Here is a 16,147-nt window from a genome sequence, read left to right on the forward strand (position 1 = left end):
ACAGCTTTGTTAGTTACAGACATTGTAGGTTGTTTTTTAACATTAGGGTTAGAAATGGGGAGGAAGGGAGAAGGAAAAAGAACAGTCATAGCTTGTCACCTGTCTAGCCAGATCAGCAGGCTGCGTTTTATAGGCACCACATACATGTGCATTTACACGTACATTTTAATGTTACATTTTCCATTGTGTGTTCTGAGTTATAGTTAGCCATCTCACAGTTTATGCAAAATATTAATTTAGTTTGTCATTAAATAGACTTCATGATCATTAAAAGAAAAAAGGTTATTTAACGTTTATCCCTTGAACACAGTCCATTCTAACCTTCAGAGAATGAACATTTACCAATAGACAATTCACAGGGCAAGATGTTTTAATGAAATTTATTTGTAACTGCCTGTTTTAACATTCCATCTTTGTTAGGAAAAAATAAATTCAGTTCAGATTTTATTGCTTCCTCTAATCTTGGTGCTTAGTAGTTCTTGTTAAGATAACGTGGTAAGAAAAGTGTGGGATGTATGGGACAGAGAGAGATAGCCTTAGGATTAGTATACAAGTTAAAGAGGTCTAGGGAACTCTAGTTAATGCATATGCTCATTTATTTCTCTGAATATATGTATGGGACTGGCTGGCTTCCTATGAGCCCAAGCACAACCAGAATCTGCTCAGGGGCTAGGCAGGATCATGCAAAATTACAATCCCTCCCTACCCTTCAAGGGCACAAATCATCCTGAAGAGCAGGGTGCAGAGGGCAGGGAAGATGTGACCAAGTCTCTCTACTCTCCTGCTGCAGCGGCCCAGGATGTGACCAGTACAGTGTGGGAGGTTACTGTGCACAAGCCTCCTAGCGCTCCTTTGGGGCATCGCTCCACACTAAAACACTTGCCTCCCCACCGCCCCTTACTTTACAGACATAATCTAGCCCCAAGAGTCTAGCGAAGGGAGAACTAGTCCAGAGAAATAAGGGTCTCCTGAACCCATTTTCTCAAAAGTTTTGAGCCAGACTTTTTGGAGGTTCCAACACTTCAGGTAGATGATTATTGTCATTTCTGGTTTCCAACCGAGAATCATCACATATATTCTTTTGGCCAGGGTCAGATGGAGAAGGCCCAGAAATCTTAAAAACAAAGAAAACGAAGGGCGGGGGAGGGTAGTGAGTGGGGAGAAGGGAAGAAACAGCAGTTTGCTTCCATGAGATTTCCAGGCCAGAATCACAAGCTGGAGAGAGGATTACAGTTCCGATAAGCATCTGAACTTCTGGATGCTTAGTCAACCCAAATCTAAACCACAAATGTTTTTGGTGTTTGCCATCTCTATACAAGATGCATAATTTAACAAATGGCAAAACGTCAGGGGGATTTGCTGCAAAATTTATGCCAGCTGAATAGAGCAGCCCTCTCTCAAAGCATAAGAGTAAATAATGTCAGAATATGGCTGTAGGGGTTAAGTCTATATACCTCCAAGAGAATCACTTAAAACATACAGCACATGCAAAAGCTGGCCAGCTATTTCTAAATTCATTTGAGATTCAACACATGGGTTTGAATTCTGTTAGGAATAGTGCCCTTCATTTCTGATGCAATTATTGAAATTGCCACTAGATAGAGCTGTTTATCTGACTTTTAACCTCTGAAGTGTTAATGCCTCAGGATCAGAAATGCAAAGCACTGATATGCTGAAAATCCAAGAAGTGTACATATTATGGACTTCTTCAGGGGAAAAAAAATAAAATAACTATAGTTTAATTTTTAAATCACATACTATAATCACCTTCTGTTGGTGGAAGAGGCAAACCTCTGAGCTTCAGAGAGCTGTTCTTCTTAGAAGATGTACTGAACCCTTTTACTTAGCAATCTGTCCCACCTTGTATTTAGCTGTGACACTTGGGATACCTTTTCCCAACCTGACAAAGTTCTGCGAGGCTCAAGAGCTTGTCTCTTCCACCAACCGAAGTTGGTCCAATAAAAGATATTACCTCACCCACCTTGTCCGTCTCATATACAGAGACCAACAACACACTACAAATAATATAATTACATCACTTTGGCTGACAAGCTGTGTTTGGGCTCACACAAGCCTCCACTAATTAACTGTGTATTAGCTACAATTAGCTGACAAAGGAGTTGAACTCTGTCCTTGTTTCCCCCCCCCCCCAAATGGTACTATAGTAAGTGTATATTCACTGGGGTTGAAAAAATTCTTAGGACTGAAAAACACTGATAAAAGATAGATTATTACTTACTGTCAGCCACATATTGCCAGGAAAATCTCAATAGGTACAAATAAATGAATCTCATAACAATATAGAGGACCTTGCAGAGATTCTGTCACTGAAACTAGGCAATACAGGTTAAGAGACATAATTAGCATAAGTGACATTTGGGAATCTGCAATATATCTGAAAGCTTAGTGTTAACTTGTTAAAATAGTGTTACAATTTCATCACTAGATGGCAGCATGGCTTATTACACACACCTTATCAGCCACATCTTTTACCTGTCTCTTTTGAGTAGCAGTTCCTCCAGCTGATGGAGAAGGGGAAAATTTAGAATTGCTATTTTTTGTTATTGTTTGAGTCTCCATCTTTGTTTGCATATTTTATTCTTTAATAAAGCAGATCTTATTTTTTTCACTTCTGTGGTTTGTAACATACCAGTAATGACTGTTTTTTCAACTGATCCAAAATCTCTATTGTCAGTATTGGGAGCCTGCTGGTTTATAATGAATGACAGAGGGAAATGAAGAATATTATTTATAGCTGTGCGTAAAGAGGACACAGAGAAGGCAGAGCTCCAGCATCACCCACCATAAGTGTCCCCCTTCCCAGAAGACTGACTGTATTATTGTCAGAGTCCCTGTGCTGCTCATACCCTTAATGTTTGCTGAGTAATTTAAAGGAGACCTGTCAACAGTAATCATTTCCATCTTGACACTAATTTGATTTGATAAACCATAGTAATTAGAGATTGCTTTCTAATTTTTGTGACAGATTTTAAAGGGATTTCTTTAAAAAAAGCCACAGCTACACATTTATGTTACAGGGATGCTTTCTAGGAAGGGTTTGGCCCAGATTTCTTGGGTTTATTTTGAAAAGTGCTTTAAAAAATTTATATTCTAAATGTCAATCAACCTAGGCCTCTATTTAAACTCCCTCCTGCCATGGCAGAAATCCAAGCAGCAGCAGCACGCTAGTGCAGGCCCAGGCAGAAAGTGAAAGGGACCAGTCTGATCCCACTGTTCAAGATGGCTGAAATACACAAACTACCCAAATAATCCAGTTCCAGAGCAGAATCAGGCTCAACGCAAGGCTGAGGTTTTCAAAGGAACCTAAGGAATTTAAATGTCTAAATCTCACTGAAATTCCCTTAGGCTCGGGTTCCAGTGAGAAGAGAATCAGGCCCATTGTTACTATTTTTTGTGTGTTAAGTGCTTACGGGGTGCCTGAGGCTGTCCAGTCAGTGCTGTCCAGTGCCTCAGGGCTCCTACAAGGTAAGGACGCAGTTCTCACCCTTACTCACACTGTATAGGATTCCAAGGGGGTCACTCACACAGTAAGGGGAACAAGAGTGGCAGGGCCTGGCCTTCAGATTGGTTTTGTGGTGCTCCTCCTAATTTAATCTGTTGTGAGCACAGAGTGAGGCCTGATATCACTAGTGCAGTAATAAAGTTTGTTCATCTATGCCTTTCTGTGGGTGTGATTTTTAGGGGGTCGGAGAAATTCCACATTTGATGAGAGGAGGAAACATTCCTGGGCTAATCCCTGGATCATCTATGAAATCACGTACGGGGCCTACCACAGCTCTTACACCTATTGAGTATCAGGGACTACAGTTGCCTTACAGCCCAGATTCTGATCCTGTTATTGTCATTGACCAATGTGACACTGAAATCAGTAGGGCTAGTCACAGAGTAAGGAGTTACTCATCTTAACTAAGCACATCAGAATCTGGCCCTAAACTTACATTCAATGCCAAACATTTGGTTTAATAAATGGTTTTAAAATTATCACAGATTTCAGGACCAGTTAGTGTACAGACATAACACCCAAGCTAGCAAACTTGGCTTTCTAGGTCTTAATGCAGAACTGCTTGTGACAGGGTTGGGGGAAACCCTGCCCTGCACCGGGCAAGTGCTTACATCTCTCTTAGTGAATAAGAGTGGGGTGTATGTATCTTATGTCTATGTCCTTCCCCGCCCAAGTTAATATACTCACCCGTATCAGTAGGGCCATAGTGACGGGAATCCATAAATTCACCTTTGTCAAGTATCAGTCAATCTGCCCCTTCTCGCAGGGTAGTGAGGCCCAATGGCCAGAGTCAGGAAATCCACCCCTTCTCGCAGGGCAGTGATGCCTAGTGGTCCAAGTCAATACCTTTGCCCCTGTCCACAGGGCAGTAAGGCCTAGCAGCCAGAGTCAATACAATCAGCCCCTGCCAGGCACAAGGGGAATGGTGCACCCCCAGCTGAGGGGTCCAGGCCCTCTCTCTCCACCAGACCCCAGCCCAGGGCCCTGTTAGTGGTCATAGCGCAGGCCACTGAGTCAGCAAGGAAGGCTCCAACCAAAACATGCAGACTCAGGGCTTCAGCTCACTCACCAATCCACTGTTTGATTCCCCTGGGCTGCTTCCTGCCATCATCCCTGTTACCTCTAGTTCTCCAGTCTTTCCCTTCTCCAGCACCTCTAAACCCTGCAAGGGTTGCTTTGGCATCTGTCTGAGCTGCCACATCCCTGGCTTCCTACAGTTGCAGGCTGCCACTCAGCTGAAACACATCCTTCTTCCATAGAAGTCAACCCCAACTGAGCCGAGTTGCTCTCTCTTATACTGGTACACCTGGAGCATGCCCAGTCAGGTAAAGGGGGTGTGGCTTACTCAGCCCACAATGTAGGGTTAACACCTTCCCATCTAGTGCGGGGCAAGGGTGCCCTGTCACACAGCTTCAAAATCACAGAGGACCAGATAGTGGTTTAAGCTGCATGCCTGAGCGGAGACATAACGGAAAGTAACATCAGCTCTCATACCTCTGTATGGTCTGAGTGCAGGCGTACCTTGGTGCTGAATGTCCTCTACTTCCTCCCTCAAACTTGTGGGTGGGGAGCGGCAGGGAGCTGCTGAACCAGTCTGTGTCTGGGGTGGGAAGGGAGAGGAGATAGGAACCAAGGGCCAGTAGCAGATTACTACTTCCTGCAGCAAGGGACAAGCAGGAAAGGGGCTCATTATCTCAAAAAGATAACACTCCTTCCTTCTACTGCTGCTCTGGCAGACAGCTACACATCAGTCCTGCCCTGGGCAGAGTGCAAAAGTGCAGCCTAGCCCTTAGTACGTTAGACAGGGCTAATTTATTTATTTGCCATTTGCAGAAATGATTTCTGCAAAACTCCAGAAGTCTGTGGCATTTCTAGGCGCTATTGCTTCATTTATTAGTCACTCCCTGCGTGTTACAGAAATTTTTAATTGAAAACATTAAGGATTGACAACTTTTTCAATTTGTAGCTCTGAATGATCACATTCAGATGGCGTTAAAAGGTAGCAAGCAATCATCCTTCAGTATGCATCCGATGAAGTGAACTGTAGCTCACGAAAGCTTATGCTCAAATAAATTGGTTAGTCTCTAATGTGCCACAAGTACTCCTTTTCTTCTTTTCTCTGAGGCTCATCAGTTGTTGACAAAGGATTATTCAGGTCTTAAAGACATGCGTGCATATGTGTATATGAGGGAGAAAGAAGTGTAGGCAGACTGGTGAGAAAAACACAGCATGAAGGACATACACAAGGGTGTGAGACAGCCTGTAATGACCAGAAGGTTGAGTTGACAGTATAATTTGGCAAGTGAGTCTGTGGCATAATTAGTGGAATTAAAAACATCTGTGGGAAAGGACCAGGTGTAATATGACATCTAGTCTGCATTAACAGCAGAGCTGTGATAGCCAAAAAACCCTGCCTAATAGCAAGCATTTAGTTGTTTTATAAGAGAAACAATTCTAGCTAACAACAAAGAGATATAATGTCCCTGTCAGAAATTAGAAGAGCATTGAAACAAATACACAGTCTAGAACAGGGGCAGTCAACCTTTTTGGCCTGAGGGCCACATTGGGTTTCCAAAATTGTATGGAGGGCCGGTTAGGGGAGCCTGTGTCTCCCCAAACAGTCAGGTGTGGCCAAGCCCCCGCCTCCCATCTGACCCCCTCGCTTCTTGCCCCCTGACGGCTCCCCTGGGCCTCCTGCTCCATCCAACCCCCCATCCCCTCACGGCCCCCCCGGGACTCCTACCCCGTCCACCACCCCCTGCTCCCTGTCCCCTGCCCCACCATCCCTGACTGCCCCCTGCCACCCCATCCAACCCCCACTCTCCTTCCTGACTGCCTCCCGGGACTCCTGCCCCCATTCAACCCCCCTGTTCCCCGCCCTCTGACTGCCACGACCCCTATCCACACCCCTGCTCCCTGACCACCCCCGAACTCCCCTGCCCTCTCTCCAACCCCCCCGCCGCCCCTTACCGCGCTGCCTGGAGCACCAGTGGCTGGCGGCGCTAGAGCCATGCCACCCAGAGTACTGGGTCAGGCTGCGGCTCTGCAACTGTGCTGCCCGGCCGCCCAGAGCATTGCGCCGGTGGCGTGGCGCACTGAGGCTGCAGGGGAGGGGCTGGGGACTAGCCTCCCGGGCCAGGAGCTCAGGGGCCAGGCAGGAAGGTCCCGCGGGTCGGATGTGGCCTGTGGGCCGTAGTTTGCCCACCTCTGGTTTAGTGTGTTTGAAATTTGCCTTCCATTAATGCTCACACATGAGTTTGCAATCTGCTTTCTGTAACTATTCCTGTGAGTCAAACTCAATTACTCAAATGTTCAATCAAAATTTGCAATCAAAGGGACATGACCAGCTGCCTGGGCTCTGACAGGCAAGATGGGTTCTTCACAGCTTATACATCAAAATCAACAGTAGAGGTTCTGTCAGATTAACTGTGTTTTTAGCTGTCCCAGTGTATCTTTAAATTTTCCATTCATGACCCACTTAAAAACAGTGAGAATACACAGGTGTCACTGAGGGCATCACGCAAAGACACCAGGGTTGCATTGATGTATCTGAGAGTCTAACGTGGTCTGCAGACCCCTCTGTTGCTTGTGATGATGATGTGGGATGGATAGAACCCAGGTGAACACTCAGAGGAGCCCAGCGTAGGTTTGTTGGGCTGGCAGCTAAACACAATATTTGCTAACTTGGAAAATAAACACATTTGATATGGAATCAGAAAGAACCCTGCAAGGCCATTTTCATAAAGTCACTTAATTAACTTGTGTTTGTAATTTGTAAAGTTGGAGCTCCTCAGATGCAATGTACTGTAGAATGCAGTGTAGTGTTGTTGTTGTTGCCAAAGAAACAGAGACTGAGAATTGAAAGGTTTCAGAGTAGCAGCCGTGTTAGTCTGTATTGGCAAAAAGGTGCCACAAGTACTCCTTTTCTTTTTGAAAATTGAAACCAGCTGATAAATTAAAACACACTATTTCTGTCCTTAAATCACATTGTACTTAAATCACACTGGAACCCAAGTCACCACAGTGAAGTGATTTGTAAGGGGAGTGAGGGAAAGTTTGATTTCTGTTTGTTCTGAAACTGTCCAGTAGAATTGAATATTCTGTAGACCAGAGGTGGGCAAACTACGGCCTGCAGGCCACATCCGGCCTGTGGGACCCTCCTGCCTGGCCTCTGACCCCTGGCCCTGGAGGCTAGTCCCCATCCCCTCCCCCGCAGATCCCCCTTCCCTGCAGCCTCAGCGCGCTGCACTGCTGGTGCAATGCTCTGGGCGGCCGGGCAGCGCAGCTGCAGAGCCGTGGCCTGAGCCGGTGCTCTGGGCGGCATGGATGTAGCGCCGCCAGGGGACAGGAAGGGTTGGATAGAGGGCAGAGGAGTTTGGGGGGTGGCCAGGGGGCGGGGCTGTGGATAGGGGTCAGGGCGGTCAGAGGGCAGGGAACAGGGGGGTTGGATGGGGCAGGAGTCCCGGGGGAGCCGTCAGGGGGAGAGAAGCAGGGGGCGGTCGGATAGGAGATCAGGGTTGGGCCACACCTGACTGTTTGGGGAGACACAGCCTCCCCTAATCAGCCCTCCATACAATTTTGGAAACCCGATGTGGCCCTCAGGCCAAAAAGTTTGCCCGCCCCTGCACGAACTCTCTCTCTCTCTCTCTCTCTCTCTCTCTGTGTGATGTCCTCCTCAGGGGTGTTTCTGGGATATCAAGGACAAAAAAAATAGATACTTTTAGACTTCAAAAAGTGATTTTTAAAGCCTTTAAAAATGTAGTAGTGACAACATCCATTATTTAGAACATAAACAAAGGCAAACTCATTCAGGGACTGATAGACACCTCTTTAGGTTAATGGGAGTTAATTCCACTTCTTCCTCCCTGTTCTGGTCTCTCATCCTTTCACAGACTCCCAAATGAGAGGAGTAGAGAATGGAGGGTTTCTGAGCACTGTGTGGTCACTTCACTTAGTAGGCTTAGAGATGTTCCAGAGCTCAAGACCTTGAGCCCTTTGGCAGACCTCTGACACACAGCATTAAATTACGGTCAGTTATGAGCCTGTTGTGTGAAAAAAGCTACCAGCTCTAGTTTTTAAAGAACCTTTACAATGGCTTCTTTACCTGCAATTAAATCTCTGGCAAATAGCTTGTTGCACTCTTACCGAGCATATACTTCTTTTGTATTTTCTCCCAAGTGTTTGCTCGTATGCATCTTTATAACCTCAAGAAATATCAAGGTGGAAGATCCAAATCTGTTGAACCTTATATGACCCCCCTCTCTCCCCCCCGTCTGCTGAAAATAATCTGGAGTAGCAATTTCAATCCCATCTGAAGGGTATTCAGCTCTTGTACCATTCAAGGCTGCATCACTTTTATCTCCTGCATTAGTTATCAGAGGAACTTAAATCCTCAGTAGATTCAGGCTTTAAGGAGAGAGTGATTGACCCCACCAATGTGACACTTATGAGAATGTTACATCCAAAGTCTCCAAAAAACAGTAGGACATGGGATCTGTAGAATCATTGAGTTCACCCCAATGCATATTCATATTACTGTGAGTGCCTTGGTCATTTGCTGGACATACACAGGTTGAGTGTTCAGATATGAAAAGTAAATTTTTCTTGCCATGCCCGAGAATATGGCCTGATACCAATTATAAAATGGATGATTGTGATTAATCATGCATTGCCTTGGTAAATCAGTCTATTTATGGTCAAAAAGATCAATCTGGTGGATTTGCAAATACAGTGCAAGAAAAGGGGGATTATTTTCATTTCTGGATTCTCAAACAGAGAGCATTAGTGTGTGTAATTGTATGGCACAGAAATACTAAAAGCAATCCAATTTGTTTTAATGGGATTTTCTCTTTCTGACTGGGCTTGAATAAAAAGAAACTTCCCAAACATTTCAAGCTTGAGGGGTGCTGAGGTGGTGGTATATGCCTATTCTTCTTGCACAGAGTATTATCCATGAAACTTCTTTAACATGAACAGGAAGTTCCTGAGAATATCCTCTCTGACACTGCTGGGGTCTGTTCTGTCAGCTGCCTCCCTTAAAGTCAGTGAATGATGTCTGCATATTAGAAAACAAAATACCCCAAAAACTTTTGGGTAGCATCGATCTGAATTTGGCAGCTCAGGCCCATCCCCAATATGGATCTCAAAACCAAAACAATTTATTTAAAAAACCCTACCACATCACAAGTTGCAGGTGACAAAAAGCTGTTATCTATCACACCAGTTACAAAGCACAAGCACTTAGATGCAAGACAATGAATACTTAAGGTGGGATTTTGCACTGCACCTCCAGGAGGCAAAGGCATAGCCCAGGGAGAGGAGGAACATAAAGACCTTAAGATGGGCTTCTCTGGGGGTAGGAGCTGCTTTGACTTACAATTCTCCTTATCCCCACACATTCTATGGGCTGCTCTTTACCCTTCAGCAGCTGATGTTGTGGCTGCATAAGCCAAGGAGACTGTTCTCCTGTCCTGACATGACCCCTCCAACTCTAGACTGACCTCAAAACAGGGCCGGATTAACTCGCCTGTGGGCCCAGGGCTATGAGATTTTGTGAGGTCCTTGTATATGTCTTTTTCCTAATTTAAAACAAAATGATCAAAATTATGGCATCAAGGCTATTAACGCTATACTAAACTTGCCTTTTAATTAACATAAAGCCATTCTGTGGTTACATTTCAGTCTTAAAACATGTAGAATATAGTTAAGTTAATTCAAAATAGCCTACTTCTGACCTTAGAACAGCTGTTATATTAGTTGATTTCTGGGAGGGAGTTTGGGTGCAGGAGGGGCTCCAGGCTGGGGCACAGTGTTGGGGTGCAGGAGAGGGTGAGGAGTGCAGGCTCTGGGTAGGAGTTTGGTAGAGGAGGGGATTCTGACCTGGGGCAGGGGTTGGGGTGCAGGAGGGGGTATGAGATACAGGCTCCGGCCGGGAGGCACTTACTACAGGCGGCAGCGCAGCAGGACTCAGGCAGGAAGCTGCTGGCTACTGGCACGTCTCTGCATGCTCCTAGGGGGAGGGGGACAGCGTGTCTCCGTGCGCTGCCCATGCCCGCAAGCGCCACCACTACAGCTCCCATTGGCTGGTTCCCGGACAATGGGAGCTGTGGGGACAGTGCTGGAGATGGGGCAGCACGCGGAACTGCCTCCCCCCAAGCCGGGGGCCGCAGAGATATACCAGCAGCCATCCGCTTCCAGGAGCAGTGTGAGGCCATGCATGCAGGCAGCCTGCCTGAGCCTGGCTGTGCCGGGGTCCCCCTTAGCTCGAGGCTGCAGCCCCTAAAGCCCCTGCGTTAATCCAGCCCTGCCTCCAAAATGCCCTCATTGCCGGGGTTGTGATAAGACAGCCTCTGGCTGTCAGTACAGTGCCTGCACCTGGTGAGTTCTCCCCCTGTCACTGTAGCAAAGAGGAGGATTCCCTCCAGAGTGCTTAACGAGTGTAAAGTACTGCATATATGAAGATTTCAAAGCCTAACTTTGGGCCTCTGGATTTGAACGTTTTGGCCTAGGATATGTGTAAGCTGCAACCCACCAATAGATGGCAATGTGCTCACAGACACAATGCCAGTGCTGCTCCCTCTGAAGTCATTGGGAAAACAAACAAAAAATAATCTCCACTGATATCAACAATCATATGATAAGACTGAGCTCAGACCTGCCATTGAAATCAATGGGAACAAGGCTGGACTCAAAACTAGCCACAAAAAGCCATTCATAGCTTTGCTTCAGTACAACTCATGTTCTTCAAACACAGCCAGAGCCAGAGTTCACAAGGGGATTTACTCCCATGGAAAGTTTGAAGGGGTGGTAGGTAACAAGCCATTTTTTGAACTAATGGGAAACAAAACTGTTAGAGAAAAGTCAGTATTTCAAATCAGGCTAGTTATTTGATCAGATGTAACTCAAATCACAGTTTAATTTTTTTCCCTTCAAACTTTGCAGAAACATTCTCTTTAGCCTGAAGAGCAAGTGTGACAATTTTCACGCCAACCCAATTTTCTAAGGCTAAGTTATGAAGGGAACTTAAAAAAAGGATTTATAATGGAAGCTGCTTGCAACTATAACTATGAGGAGGTATCCTCCTCTCTAGCAAAAAGAGGCATGATGTCTTAGTGGTTAGGACACTAGATTTGGGCTTGAAAGACCTCGGTTCAAGTCTTGCTCTGCTACAGGCTTGCCTGGTGACCTTGGGTAAATCACTTTACTCCTCTGTGCCTCAGCTCCCTACCTCAGAGGGTTGGTGTGAGGATAAATATATTAAAGATTGTGAAGTGCTCAGATACTATGGTGATAGGAGTCATATAAGTACGTAAGGGCTTTTCTACACAGGGGGCTTAAAATGGATTGATTTGATGCACGTTTAATGTGCAATACACAAGCTGCACTAATAGCGTGCAACCAGGATGGCCATGCCCTCTTTCCATTTGCATCATTGGGTACACATGGAGGTGGCTCGCTGTGTAGTAAGCGTGTGGCATTCTCAGAGGGTATCCCATGGTTCTTTCCTTTTTTGCTGAGCAGTGTGCATTGTGGGATTTTTCTCGCTGTGCATTATGGGATGCAGAGAGGAAGCCAGGTGGGTTCAAATTTTTAAAAATCCCATGTTTCCGCTGTCTCCGTCCCAGGTTCCCTTTGCCGGTGAAGTAGCTCCATTTCGAGTTGCTGTCGGCCAGCATGGACCCAATGATGCTCTGTGCCACTATGCTGGCAACCACAAACATGCAGAGACTGCTTGGCTGTATGAGAGCTCCTGGAGCTGGGTGCCTTGAGTCTTGGACTTTACCCACCACACCGCTGAGCAGATGATGTTGTGGTAGCACCAGCTCCTCCAACAGCAGGAGGGACCAGAGAGGCTATGAGATCGGGTTGTTTTAATACGTATTTTTGGCTTTCCTTCCTTCCTTGGGGGAACCTCAGAGACAGTATGTGGTGTGTGCATGAGGAGGGCTCTACTGTGGTCTTTGTCTTGCAGTACATACTGCTTGGGTTTGCCGTTGCGCCTTGAAGGCTGAGGGAGATTGGGAATTATGGTCTCAGTTTGGGTTTCTTGTGCCTTGGAAGTGCTTGTACAGTCTTAGAGATGCTAGTAGGGATTATCTGGGGGTGAGCAGGATAGTAATCCCCTCTACGTCCTCCTTAGGCTGTCCTGATTCTCGATGACATTATGCTTAGGTGGGAGACTAGGAGGCAAAGAACGGTGTTATCCAAAAGGCAAAGGGCAGACTAAGGAGACATGTAGGGAAGCTATCCACCAAGATGATCCTCCAGAAGTGCTGCAGGAGTGGAAGGGTGTTGCAAACTATTCTGGGGAAATGACTTGGCAGCTGTCCCCCATAAAGCCCAGACAAAAACTGAGCAATTTCTCAGACTCAGGTTCCACTGTGTCTCCCCTGCAGACATGGTGAAAGTGCAGAGAAAAAAATAGACAGGGTTCATCTGAAGCATTCATTGTTCCTAGTCTCTCTCTATGTAAGCCTGTGAATAACCAGTAAGAGCTTTGTTAAAGTAAAGTTCTTTTCCTGTAAGAATGCTTGTTACAAGTAATTATACCTCAGTGGGGAGCTGTAGTCTTGGTACCTTTAAGGGCAAGCAGTGTCCACATCTACCTCATGTAAAATAGAATACTAACCACACTTTTCCTGTAACCACCTCTCAATAAACTTTTGAATTTTGCAGTTGAACAGCTGTGGCTGCCATTTTGAGCTGGCAAATGAGGTTGAGGGGACCTTTGGGGATGGGGGGAAGCAGGACAGATGTGGGGAGGATAGAGGAAAAGGGGTAGATAGGCATGTGCCCTCCATGGCAGGGGCTTCAAAATGGTCTGTGGTCAGGGCTTTAGCATTACACGGAGGCTGACTGCCCAGCTGGAGCTTCTGCCATGTTGAAAATGTATGGGGGTGGGGGGAAAACAGACAGCATGGGCTGAGGGAGGAAACTCAGAAAGATTCCTACCGCATATCTGCCAAAAATGGCTGTGGGGAATCTGGAACAGAAGCTAGCATGGCAGTACTGCATAACAACAATACAACACATTTTATACAGAAATTACATGCTGATGTTCCTTTGATAGGATCTGCCTCCTCAATATCCGCCTGGTTTCTGTCTGGGAATTGGGCTCTCTTCCTACTTGGCTGTTGTCAGGGTTCTGAGCCCCAAAGTGAGCCTGGCACTTTGGGGATAGCTCTTCACTGGCCTCCTTGTGTTTATCCTCCTGTGACTCTTCATGCTCATCCGTGGGGTGGCACAGCAGAATGCCAATGGGGTCCACAACATTCTTGGGTTCGGTAGTGGTGCAACTGATCAAAATCCTGTTCAGGTCCTCAGAAAATGGACAGATCACATTTCCTGCTGGATTTTTTTCCTGGTATCCTTGGTTTTAATGTACCATCTGTTTGCTCTTTATCCTGCACTGGTAGTGTCCAGGTTGTGACCCCCATGGACATCTGCTTAACAATGTCCACAAAAATTTCTTTATTCTGGTGGGTGGTCCCAACAGCTTGCCACATTAACCCTTCTCCCCAGACAGTGATGAGATCCAGGCTCACCATGACTCCAAGCAGCCACTCAAGGTATGTTGTAAGGCTTCTGGAGTAATAATGCAGCAATAGTTATATCCAAGAGCTGAATGGAAAATTCTGGCTCTGTACCAGTTTTTAAAGGGGAATGGAGGCATCCAGTTGATTTGACAGCAGACCAAAGGAGGGCATCAATCTTGGGTCACTTTGAAAGAGGGACTCCAGAGTCCACAATAAATGTGGAGTTAGTGAGCTATATTGAATTGGTGTCATGTGTACACTAGACTAGTGTTTTCAAACTGGATTAACTCAATTTAATCCCGTTTAACCTCCCGGTATAGATAAATCCTAAAATATAATAAGCTGAGTTTGAAATCCCTGCTCACTGATGTCCATACGAGTTTTGCCGCTGACTTTCGTGGAGCTAGGATTTCTCTCTGAGTTTTTAATCTGAATGACTCTGTATTCCTACCATCTAGCTTTACAAAACAAATGTAAAAACAAAGCTTAATCTTTGCTGCCAATGCCGCCATTTCCACAATCTTTTGAAAAATGTATTTAAAATGATGCCTCCAGAATGAAAACCACAACATGAAAATAAATAAATAAACAAACAAAGGCCCAGGATGTTTACAAGCTCGGAGGCAAATTTAGATTTCAGATATGCTGGCTCTGTTGTATTGCCAGAAAATGTCACAACAGAAGGCTTTGTTTATTATCATTGCTTACAACAATATCTCAGGAGTGAAAATTAAGTTTATCTGAAGCATTTCTCATTCTTCATTTGGGATTAAATTACTGATTTGTTTTTCAAAAGCTGATCAAAGTGCAAGGGTAACTACACAAACATACTCCTTTGCATGCTAACCAGAAGAAAAACTAATGCTAGTTCCGGGTCTTTCATCAAATGCCTCTATCTTGACATCATTATATCGGATGGTAATATATACCCCTTTTAGGGCATGGTCCTGCATTTAATCTATTTTGTATGACTAAAATCAGTTCCCCCAAAATACTGAACTACCTGTAAGAAAGTATCCTCATCAGAGATAACACCCTACTGATCCACTGACGGCTGAGCTGCCTCAGGCAGATGTACAACATTAAAGCACTGATAGTATTGAAATCACCAGCACACAGTCTACAAAGTGAAATGATGGAGAAATGGGATTTACGTGGGTTTTTTTTAAGCAATGTACTATCGACTTGTTTGCCTTGTAAAAAAGAGCTTCTGAGATACCTGCCACAATAAATTACTCCTGTTAGCATGAAATCAGTGTGCGGTGCTTCTGCACTAAGAGTGGAGAACTTGTTTAACCAAATTCAAATCCCATCCAAAAGTTATGGGGCCATATTCTCAGTTGGTGTCAATAGGCATTATACTATTGACTTCAGCGGCATGAGGCCAATTCATACCAGCTGAGAACCAGGATGAGAATGGATAGATCACATACAGAGTGATCGCTGTGTGAAAAGTGTCCACCCACAGGTGATAGGGTGTTTTTGTTGTTTATCATTTTCCTGTGCAAGTTCATTCAAGAGTGATTGTCTGGTTTCACCCACATAGTGGTTATTGGGGCATTTAGTGCACTGGATGAGGTTGTGGTAGGCATGTGTAGGACCCATAGATCTTGAAAGGTGTGTTATGCGGGGTGTTGATCCTTGTAGCAGTGAAGATGTGTCTGTAGGTTTTGCATCTGTTGTTCTGGCAGGGTCTGGTGCTGCTTTGAAATATTTTTTTTTTTAAAGCAGTACCAGACCCTACTAGAACAATGGATGCAAAACCTGGAGATAGAGATTTTTAAAGGGATTATCAAACCAAGGAAATCTCTGTAGTTCATCCCATGAAGTCCACCATACTTCTCAAATGCGTACATAACTTTGCTTCTTTTTAAAGAGAAAATCCAGTTGCTGCAGTCTGCTTATGTGTAACTATCTACTGAGCTCTTACTGATCATTTTATCAGCTATAAAGGTGGGCAAGATATTGATTAGAAAAAGGTGGGAGGGAATAATTTTTTCAAAAAGATCAGCAACAACAGGAAGTGTATTAACAAGGTTACGGGTGCATACCACCAAAGAGAAATGTACCAGGAGCCTACTACTTCACA

At 45.2% G+C, this 16,147-nt stretch overlaps 1 long non-coding RNA gene across 2 annotated transcripts in view; it reads right to left on the bottom strand.

The window, feature by feature from the left end:
- LOC140917244 (uncharacterized) overlaps positions 1 to 16,147 on the bottom strand; it is a 105,738-nt gene that overhangs the window by 36,837 nt on the left and 52,754 nt on the right. The gene's annotated exons all lie outside the window — the stretch shown is intronic.

The sequence above is a fragment of the Lepidochelys kempii genome, chromosome 9, assembly GCF_965140285.1.
Source record: "Lepidochelys kempii isolate rLepKem1 chromosome 9, rLepKem1.hap1, whole genome shotgun sequence".
NCBI lineage: Eukaryota > Metazoa > Chordata > Testudines > Cheloniidae > Lepidochelys > Lepidochelys kempii.